The 11664-nt window shown below is 36.8% G+C and overlaps 1 protein-coding gene across 1 annotated transcript in view; it reads left to right on the top strand.

Moving 5' to 3' along the window:
• The window catches only part of LOC109844315 (probable LRR receptor-like serine/threonine-protein kinase At1g06840), an 81300-nt gene continuing 79443 nt past the window's right edge, over positions 9808 to 11664 (top strand). Inside the window, 1 exon segment of the mRNA XM_020413303.1 lies at positions 9808 to 10212. The gene's annotated coding sequence lies outside the window, so the exon portion shown is untranslated.

The following is an 11664-nucleotide window of genomic DNA, read 5'->3' as shown; positions in this document are numbered from 1 at the left end:
CTACAATCATCTCGGACCCGTCGGACGCTCGCAACTTGACTGTCTTCGCAAAGCAGTCAATACTGATATGGTAGGAAGACAACCAATCCATACCAAGAATGACATCGAACTCGGACATATGCAACACTATCAAATCCACTATGAACTCCGACTCGTCTAGACTGACGGTACGAATGCGAAGCTCCCGAATCGAAAAGAATACGGGCGGGAAGAGAGTTCACAAAGAACGTACCCTCCACTACAGCTCCGCTGGCGCCATGATCACGAGGAACCACTGCATATACCCTGCCTGTGGGGATCTTATAAAAAGACCGGATCTCTTTGTAACGCATAAAGTTGTTAACTGAGTGCAATGGAATCGATAATGAAGAAAACACCAACTTTCCCCGCGAACACACTACTGCTCCACTGGCTCCATGATCACGGGGAACTACCGCATAAACCCTGCCTGTGGCTGAAGACTGCTCTGCTGATGGTGCTGGGGAAAATGGGATAATCTGTCCCTGGAGAACATCCTGAACTGCTCGAATCTGACCCTCCGTCCTCTGGGCTGCTGGCGGTGCCTCAAGCCTGTTCTGCTGGCCCTGACCTCTGCCCTGCTGTCGCTGCTGCTGCTGGTTCGGACCCTTACCCTGCTGGGCTCCTGCTGGTGCGCTACGGCATTCTGATGCCTTATGTCCGACCTTGCGACAGTTAAAGCAAGACCCTTGGAACCTGCGCTGCTGATGCGCCCTCTGATCCTGTTGGGGTCCCTTTTTATAAGGACCCTGATGCTGCTGCTGAGGTCCAGAAAAAGATCTCTTGTTCTTGCCCTTGTCCCCACTCTGTCCGGTCTTGGCCTTTCCTTCCTTGTCTTTCTGGAACATAGAAGTCTCAGTCTCCTGAGAAGTGGCAGCCTCAGCTACCTCCCTGACTGAATAAAATCTCCTCGACACGAGGTACCGTCGGAGGTTAGGGCGAAGCCCAGCCAAGAACATCTGAGCCTGACGCTCTCCTGTCTGCCACATACCCGTGAAATGTAGCAATTCCATAAACCTGCTCTCAAAATCTGCAACTGACATGTCCCCCTGAGTCAAACGGGATAACTCGAGCTCCTTCCCTGTCTGCGCTGCAGAGGAAATGTACTGCCCATCAAAGAAATATATGAAGTCCTCCCATGTGAGGGTCATCCTCTGCTCTGGAGGGAACTGAAGTCGGTACCATCTCCCAGCATCACCCTTCAGACTGTAGGATGCCAACCTCTGCTTCTGAACTGAGTCCACACTGAGTATGTCGAGAATGTTGCTCACATCCTCCTTCCACTTATGGGCTGCCAGAGGGTCTGGTGATCCCTGAAACTCGGGTGCTCTCATCTTCTGGTACCTCTCAACCATACGGAGCCAAGCCTCCTGCTCGGTGGCTCTGTCTAGGACTGCTAGAGGAATAGCTGCAGGCGTGACCTCTGGGGGTCTCTCTCTGACAGGAACGACAGGTATCCCCTGCTGCTGAGCTACCGGTGGTGGTGGTGGTGTCCGTGGTGCTATATGAGTCGTCACCAAGTCCTCAATGGCCGTCATCCTGGCAATGAAAACCAAATACGTGTGTGTATATGATATTGAGCTTAGAGTACTTAACACACATAATATAAATCCTAAACTACATTACCCAAGCAATCTTGATCTTCAATTAAGCTTGACTTGGTACACGTTGCGGATGAAGCTTGAACTTGATCTTTAACTTGAATTGTACGATGCTTCACTCCATAATTCCGCCAACCTCCTCTTGATATGATCGTGTAGGCTTAATCCATCCAACTTCCAACAACGTTGTTTGTCTACAAAACATACGAAAATACAAATACTAGACAAACAACATTAGTGGTAAATTATTTGTTAAACATCATCAAAACAAGAAGAAAATAAACTTCTATAAATAGCGTATCACAATACAATCTTCACAACATATAGTATTCACACAAAATACTTTAAATTTGCAAAATAGTTATCATAAAAAAAATTTGTTCCTCAAATTTTGAGGTATACGCATAAGTCGTCCTCACTCATACTAGGAAATCCCTACGGACTCTATACCTGAATCCTAGGAAACTCTAATCTAGTAGAATCAACAACTGGTGTAGGTACAAAACAGGTAAGAGATAATACAAGGAATACTGAGGAAATGATAATAGTCACATAAATATCTCATCATCCAACAATACAGAAATACATAGTCAAGATCTGAGTAGATAAACTGAAATACTCAACAAGTCTCAAATACAAATATCTGACGATAGAGAGATAAGGGAATACTGAGGAAATGATAATAGTCACATAAATATCTCATCATCCAACAATACAGAAATACATAGTCAATATCTGAGTAGATAAACTGAAATACTCAACAAGTCTCACATACAAATATCTGACGATAAAGAGATAAGGCTCACAACCTTTACAATTTCTAGAATGATACCCTCAAATGTCTAACCTCACTACAGTGGAGCCCAAAGAAAAATAATACATAACTAGAAAGTAAAGCTGAACACTAATGTGGTCCGCTATCAACCTGCGGCTCTCCGTGCTCCTGGCTCGTGACCTGAAAGGGGGAGGGACAACGAGCGTCAAAGCGCTAGCGAGTAACATCACAACCAACCCCAAGGGAAACAGGGCTCGTTGTATAAGAAAATACAGATAATATATATAATAGATCTAAAATCATTGATCCTACTAAAGAGGGTTTTAGTATTTAGAAATTTACAACACGAGCATAGGTACGTCGAGCGAAATAATCCAAACAAGGAAACCCTCATGTATATACCTTGTTTCTCAAATTGTAAATCTCTAAACACCAAACCCGAGGTTCTAGTACAGAAACAATAAATCAAGAAATACAGCTAATCTCAGAACAAATTACAGTGCCATACCATAGCTAACATGAATGACATATTATTACTTGCATAAGTGTCGTGTCAACATCATGCCGTGAGCTTCTGTGAAGAAGTCATATGCAGGGTTAAGAGCTATGCCCAAATCAGGAACTATTTATGTCGTAGTCTTCCAGACTCATAGATTAAGTGGCAAATGTCCAACACGAGGACTGGAATGAATTTATAGTCCAACACGAGGACTTCTATGGATTATAGTCCTACACGAGGACTTCTATGAATTATAGTCCAACACGAGGACTAAGGCATAGTAAAATATCGCTATGATATATATAGTGAAGTCTACTTATATCAATCCACACTTAAACAGTGTGTAAGTCCCCAAAACATGCCCTCAGGTCCTCTATCACGCATGAAATAGATAGTGAGACTAAATACCAAGGTCAGATAGTCCAGGCAAACCCTCGAACATGAGTAACACACCCAAAAATATCCAGAACAGGAAAACACAACAGACAGTGGGCGGTCGACCGCACCGGTCGACCGCACTCTGATGTGCGACCGTCGGTCGACCGGAAGAACGTCGCGGTCGACCGAAATAATTTGACGGTCAACCGAAATAACGTCACGGTCGACCGAAATAACGTCACGGTCGACCGATATAATGTCGCGGTCGACCGAAAACTCAAAACGAGCTCAGCGGTCGACCGCGTCGGTCGACCGCCGAGCGGACAGAAACCCAAATCTGGGTTTCTGTCAGCTCGAAACCTGAAACAAAATTTGACAAAACTTCTACGGTAACAAGTTCTAAAGTTCTGAAGAAAAATAACTAGTCTCAAGCATAAAATCCATATTCCCAATATTTCAAAATACATGAGGAACAAATTAGAAACGTTTTAAATGACAGTAAATCATGGTTAACTCTTGTTTAAGAAAACTCAGATCTAGATCTTTGTTAGACAAAACGTTGGTGAACTTTCATAAACTGAAATGTCGATTCTTGCAACCCATAATGTAAAGAACTCATTTTATACGAAAATACCAGTTGGGCTCTTCAAAAACTCATGAAAAATCGAAATAAAATCATAGAAAAATAGGGGTGAGGGATTGGGCGAGATGATACTCGCCTTGGGTGCTGATGAAAGCCCTAGATCTGCAATAGGTTGATTCCCTTCGCTGGAAATCCAGAATCCCGCTGAAAATCTTCAAAAGCTTCCCCAAATCACCAATGCCAGCTAGGGTTTTGAGAGGGGAGAGAAAAGGGGGCTAGGGTTTACGTCTGAGGAGAAGAGAAACTCTCCTGGGTTGAGTTGGTATAAATACTAATTCCCCAACCCGACCCAAAACCCAATAGCCCAAAACTAAAACCCGAATCTGAAAACAAAATAATCGCTGATCGGTCGACCGCACCGGTCGACCGCTCAGCACAAGAATGCCTTTTGCAGGCATTTCACCTGCTGGACTTATATCACTCGATATATCTCATATATAAACCTCTATTGGGTTCCCAAACCCTGGTAAAAAAAAATGTACATCATATATATGTATGGTTATTTATCACCAAAGAAAGATTTGTTACTATTAATCACACCATTTCAAAATAAAATTTCGGGGTTTTACACTATAACTTGACACGGTTGTGCACTTGCAACCTTTTTGGTACATGTTTATGCCGCATCAAGTTTTTGGCGACGTTGCCGGGGAAGGTGCTTAAGCAGGTTTTAATTATTTTGGTTCTTTAACTTGTGTGTTCATTGTGAAAGAACTACTTGGAGATTAAAGATCAAGAATTGGAGATTGAGGAATTGGATATTCGCTTGTGGTAAGTCTTCTTCCTTATATTTTCAATTCCACACCTTTAGTTAGTTTCTCACAATTAGTGACAATTATGATCTTAAAAAAAAGATTTTATTTCCGTTGACCATAATAAAATTCACCCTTCACTTTGACATTTACTAACAAGATAATAAATTCAAACAAATCCCCCCTTCTCATTTGTTTGAAGATAATAAATTCAAACAAATCCCCCCTTCTCATTTGTTTGATTGTTAACCCTAATTAAAAAAAAGAAATAGATTTTTTTTCCCATCCTTTTTAGTTGCTTTTAATTCATAGGGTTGCATTTCATATAGTTAGTAGGAATTCACCAAGTGATTTGAGCATCTTGATTTGGCACATACTTTAAAATATTTTTAAGGGTAAAACTCCATAATCAAGATAAGGTGAGGGATTTCATCATCCATTCCTTAGCCCAAAAATCACTAATTCCTCACTACACCACCCAAGCCTAATAAAACTCATTAGACGTTTGCCCTAAGGATTCGAGCTCAATAAGGAACAAAGAATCCTTAAGTGAACCGGTTTAAGTTTTCTTGGATTAGTTGGTGTCTAAGACAAGGTTTAGGGGTTGCGTAAAGCGCTCCGCAAGAAAAGAGGTACTTAATTGATCTTTGATCACCCTCTAGTACTATCCTTACCTGGCTAACTACCCGGGTAAAACTTTTATCTTTTCACTTAAGGAATTTTTGGTTAGGAGCTAGTCTAGTTGAGTTAGGCTTAACCCTAGAGTTAGAGTGATTGAAAAGTGATTGATTTTGATTTGTTTTAGTTAGGATTTTCCATTTTCTTCTTAAAAAAAACTAACTTTTAAAAAAAAAGTATAAAAAGAAATTGTTTTTGGTGCATGCAAAACGTGGATTAGGGACAATACACATCAACAAATTCATTTTGAACAAATGGCTAATCCACAAGTTTTTCAAAATTTATGTTATCCCAATAGGATTGAAATTTCCAATGAAGTTCGGGAGTTTGAAGAGAGTCCATATCAGTATTCGGTAAATGATCCATTTTTTCTAACCTACAACCCAGGTTGGGCAAGTTACACAAACATTGCATGGAATCAGGGAAACCACTCCGAAACTCAAAACTTCACTCCCTCTTTGACCCAACATTTTCCAAGGGAAAACACAGTTCCTTTCAATTCTCATCCACAATTTCAACAACCTAATATGTCACATCAAAATCAGTCTCCTCATCATCAAGTTGTAACTCACACTCCTCTTGATACAGATCATGATGAACGTCTCAATGTTTTGGAAAAAGGTTTTGAAATCATTATTAAGGCCTCCACACTAGCCACGGATATGTTAACTCAAACATCCTACACAATGAATTCCTTTATGCAATCAACCGAACTCATACTTAACTCTAACACTCAAGCCCTAGCTAGATTAGAAACACATATTGATCAACTAGCTAGTGTCATAAGTGAAGTAGAGGAAGGAGAAATTCAGAGTCAACCCGTGGTCAATCCTAAGGACACTGAAATGAATGCACTACAGTCAGGAAAACATGTCGATAATCAGGAAAGAACACCTTTAAGCCAAATTCTTATTCCAATTCATTCTTCCCCTGATAATTCAATTCAGGAAAGACCGAGGGAAGAAGAAGAAGAGTCAGATCTAAGTTTTGAGGAAATTTTCGGTGAGGAGCTAAAAATATTAGGAGAAGCAGATCGGGTTTGTCAAAATAAAGAAACTGTGTTGGACAATTGCTGTTTTGAACTGAATTTTGAAAAACTCTTTCTTGATGAACTAAGATTTTTGGAAAATAAACAACAACCAAATTTTTAATAATCAACAACCAAATTTTTAGAACTCTACAGAAGAATTGGTTGTTAGAAAACAAAACTTCACAGTACAAGAGTCTAAGTTCATTAAGAAATGTAAAATGCATGACACCAATAATACATACCTTACCTTGTTGCAAAAATCATTGAACACCCCGGAATGCTTAGAATTTCAGCACTTTGTTGATTATATCATGTTGAATTTATTTAAAATCCGTGGGAGAATTTTCAGCAATAAGGTAGGATTCAATGTAGAACATGAACTCTTCATATTGAATATTTCATTCTACATTGTTTATTTTGTTTATTTCAGAATAATTAAAAGAATTTATTCTTCTCTCATTTGAGAGTTTCTTGTTCAGTTGTTAAAAAAAGAAAAAAAAAGAAGGAAAAAAGAAACAAAAGAAGAAAAAAAAAGAAAAAAAAAGAGAATAAATTTTTGATTTCATCCTCCTCAGACAAAAGGTAATTACAGATTTTTATCAGCCGACCAAATGTAAGTGCTTCACTTCTTATCTACTTTACTTTATGCATCATAGAGTTGGACAATACAAAATTTAGATGTGGGGTGAGAATTAGTTAATTTTTTCTCTTTATTTTATATTTTTAGTTGCATTTTTGTCATTTTTTCCTTTTTCTTAAAAAATTATAAAAATATTGTCACTTGCCAAATTAATAGAGTTAAGTAAAAATTAATTTATTTGAAATTTTCTAATCCCTAGTTGGTTATTTACTTAAGTTCACCTTTTATGATAACTCTAAATAAATTTCTTAAGAAATGATTTTCAAAGTAGTATACTTTACTTAAGCCTTAACTTGGACTTTTATTTAAAATAATGAAATTTTTGCATGCTTAACTTAGAGTTGAAAATAATTTTTTCAAAGTGTCTTGATTTACATATTTTCAAAATATATATTACATATACAAAAAAAATTGCAAAAGAAGAGTGCGAAAAATGGGCACCAAAAAGAAAAAAAACTTTTTAATTCAAGGTGATTCTATCTTATAAAGCCTAAGCTGACCGAGTAATTAAGCCCAAGGAGTATTTCCATACTTAATGACCTAAGCCCATTTGGGTTGGGATCAATTGGCCTAAAACTCGTTAAATGGTCAATTAGAAAGCCCGTTAAAGTAAAAATAATCACCAAGGAAGAAAGAGTTAAAAAAAACTAATAAATGTTTTATAGTTGTATATATGGTCTTGGAAAATATTTTAAATCAAGCAACTTGAAAATTATTTAAAACAAAGAGTTAGCATGTTCTTTTCAAAACTTTTAAATTAAATTTCTAAGTTTGGCTTGGTTTTGTATTGCTATAATGAGAAGATTTTCTTAAAAATATACCTTAGAGTTATATATAAAAACGTTTTCTTAAGTGATAACTGGCTCCAATTATATTATCTAAAAGTTATCAAGTAAATTTAGTTATTTACTGACTTCTTTAATTTGGCAAGATTGACCGAATTTTGTGGGTATATTCACTGCAAACCCTCACGAGACTACAACTCGTCCACTAGGGTAACCTTGGGGTTTAAAGGCTTGTTGTATACGCTAAATACAACCGCGATTCCTGCGAAAGTGAGTTAGGATTTTTTTTTATTTTCTTTGCTAGAGGACTAGCAAAAGTTTAGGTGTGGGGGTATTTGATAATCATATTTTATTACAATTTTATACCCTCATTATCTATTTTATATGAATAAATATACCACTAATAATTATTTTTATCTTTTAATTGCAGGTTAATGAAGAATAAATCTCAAACTCTCATCTCTCAACAAAAACCCATTGATTAAATGAAGAAATGAAGCAAAGAAGCACATTGGAAAATCAATTTCCAAATTATCCAAAAGCCCAGAATGAAGTCGTGTAGCCTGTAGAAGCCGGAGAAAATCAAAAATCCAATATGAAAAGAAATCATATTCAAAATGGTTGGCCACAAAGAAACGACGATATCTCCTAATCCGGAAGGCGGAATTTAACATATAATATATGAAAATCGCCTATCTCGACGAGACGAAGCTATCCGTGAAATCAGAATTTAGAAATAGTGGGCATCGATTTCCAAAATTGTAACTTTTTGTTGCAATTAATAATAATAATTTTTCACCACTTTAAATTTTTTCTCTTCTTCTCTTTGTTGGATGATGAAGATGAAGATGAAGATGGAGAATTATTTGAAGGTTTGCATTTCTTTTCTTTTTCTTTTTTATTGCTTATTAGTGTAGATTTATTTCTATGCTTGTAGTTTAGATTTTATTTTCTTGTTAAATAGCCAAGAGGCTAGAACCCTCTTGCCTTAGATTTATTTCATGCTTATAGAATAGATTTATTTTCTTGCATTTAATTCTTGCAATTTTATTTTGTAGTTTAGATTTTGTAATTTATTTTGTAGTTAGATTTTAATTTCTTATACTATTCACCTTGAGGCTAGAACCCTCTTGGGTTTAGTTTTTTTTTCTTTTTGTTTATTTTTATTTTGTTTGAATCGCCTTTAGGTTAGAACCCTCTAGGGAATCACCATTTTCTAAGAAGTGGGTTCAATTTTAGATTATCCATATCTATAATTGAATCCATCATCTTTAATTTCTTGCATTTTCTTTTATTCTAGAATTTTGTTCTTTATTCTTGATTTTTTTTATTTTTTTTCTTGATTTTATTCATTTTTCCTTCTCAACTTATTGATCATACTCATTCTTTTTCAAATCCACTCTCACTTACACTTTGTACCTATTCACACACCATTTTCACTCTCTCAATCTCTTCACAATCACATTCACTTATCACTCCTACTTGTCACGCACATAACATAAGAACCGATTTTATATTTTCTCCTACAAAACACCTTCCTCGTGGGATCGATATTTTAAATACTATAACTTGACACGGTTGTGCACTTGCAACCTTTTTGGTACATGTTTATGCCGCATCACTATCGAATCTTATTAACCTTGCCTGTGTCTGTAGCCTCAGCGGAAAGAAGTTTTTCAAAGTTGAAGTTGGTCAAAACCTACTTACGTTCAACAATGGCACAAGAAAGATTGAACAATTTAACAATGCTATGCATCGAGAATGAGATGTTACAAAACATAGATATTGATTCCATTATTAACGACTTTGCATCAAATAATGCTAGAAGAAATTGTTTTTTATAATTTTGTAATCTTATATTTAATTTCAATAAAATAAAATATCGTTGTTACAAATTGAATGTTTGATTCTAAGAGGCCCCATTTTTTAATTTTGCCAAAGGCCCCGAATATGTCAGGACCGGCCCTGGATCTCAAGTGGCTCTCAGGTAGCGTGCGTGAGAAGCAAGGCCACATCTTCCTTATCCCCGCTCATAGTCTCCTCTGGTCTTCGCTTACGATAGATCTCAAGTGGCTCTCAGGTAGCGTGCGTCAAGCAAGGCCACATCTTCCTCATCCCCTCTCATAGTCTCCTCGCATTTAAAGTCGTTGCGTCAACTCCTTAGTTGTATGGGCGCAAAATAAAAAAAAATCTGAAAAAATGCCGTCTCTTTCTAACCCCTTCAACCACCGCATAAATCCCCCAGTTGCCCTTCTTATCCCCGTACCAGATTCTCGTTCTAGGGTTTCGCTCTTCTCAGATCGCAACACTTCGAGTAGAGTTACTCGATTTTTTTATTTTATGTTGCCTGATAGCATATGGCATGCCAGTGAGGAATTCGCGACAGTTATTTTGAAGTGCGGTTGTCTTTGAGGTGAGTTTTGATTTTTTTTTCGTTTTTTGCTTTTGGTGGTTGTTTAAGAAACAGAATTTCGAGGCCTTAGCTTGATTGTACAAATAAAAGGCAATTTGTTGTGGATGTTTTTGTGCTGCTTAAAATTGCGTGACAACTTTAGTCCCACGTTTGATGGGGGGGGGGGGGGGGGGGGGGGGGGACTCTGTAATGTCTAAATATGTTACCTTTTCCCATTGTCCGTTGAGTGGGTGAATAACAACAGCACAACCGATCACAATGGACAACCATATTTAATGTTCGGCAAAACTTTTGTCCCTACATCCATGGACAAGTAGAGGGATCTTTCACTATATCAGTAAGCGTTGTATTTAATATACCCGGTATAATTGATAAATCCAACTAATATATCCTTTTGCAAGGCTTGTCACAAAACGATATGCTCTGAATATCCTTCACCTTTTTTGACATTTTTCGGTGGTATATCTCCGATATGGCCGATATATTAACCAATATGTGGGTCAATATGTCCTTTTGATATGGCTTATCACCAAGCAATATAGTTATGCAAAATTTCTTTAATGTTTTTAGCAAATATTCCATCCCTATGACGTTTTTAAGCATATTCTAGTAGGCACTTTTCCCTCAATGAGTTTCTTTAATTGGTTAATGATCGTAAACATATATTATTTACATTTTTATCTTCTTAAATTTCATGAAGTATGTTTAAATTACATTTTAGGATATTATATTATATATGCGCATCATCCCATATGACACCCTGATATTTACTGCTATATGATTTTCAATATGGGTAAAACATTTTGAACCAAAAACTAAGTTCACATAAAATTGCTACATCATACTTTTTATGTTAAATAACAACAACATTATTTAGGGAAACCGACATCTCCCCTAAAATCATAAGGTATCAAAGCCTTGACTTCTCGAGGGAAATTTTCAAGCTTTGAGAGATATCATTTCTTTATAGCAAAACTCTTATAGATCAAATACACAATAGTACCCAAGGCAAAAGAAAGTGCACACGTAGTTTACGCACTAAGAGCAATTTCATAAAAAGCTATGGTATCAAAGAGATAACGTGGACATATAATTAACCACCCAAAGTGAACTCCCGTTGAAATCTTATAGCATTTGTCGTCCTTTGTTCAGGGAGATCATGGAGTTTAGAGGGATCTTCAAATATCATGTGTTTTTTTTTTTAATTACATTAAGGTTGTGTTTGAATTCAAGGATTTCAATTTCTAGAATTAGAAAGTTGGTAACTAATTCCAATTCCACTGTTTGCGAATTTTTAAAATGTCAATTCTAGAATATTCAACTCCAAAGTCAATGTTTATATATTTTTGAATTTTAAGGAGATGGTTTGTAATGGTCTTTCTAGGAGCTTGTTTTTAATTGTGAAATATGGAGCTATTTGTAATTTTAATCATTTTACGATTTTAAGGGGGT

This window comes from Asparagus officinalis, chromosome 6 (assembly GCF_001876935.1).
Source record: "Asparagus officinalis chromosome 6, Aspof.V1, whole genome shotgun sequence".
In the NCBI taxonomy this organism is placed as follows: Eukaryota; Viridiplantae; Streptophyta; class Magnoliopsida; order Asparagales; family Asparagaceae; genus Asparagus; species Asparagus officinalis.
This window is presented reverse-complemented; position numbering and strand designations above follow the sequence as displayed.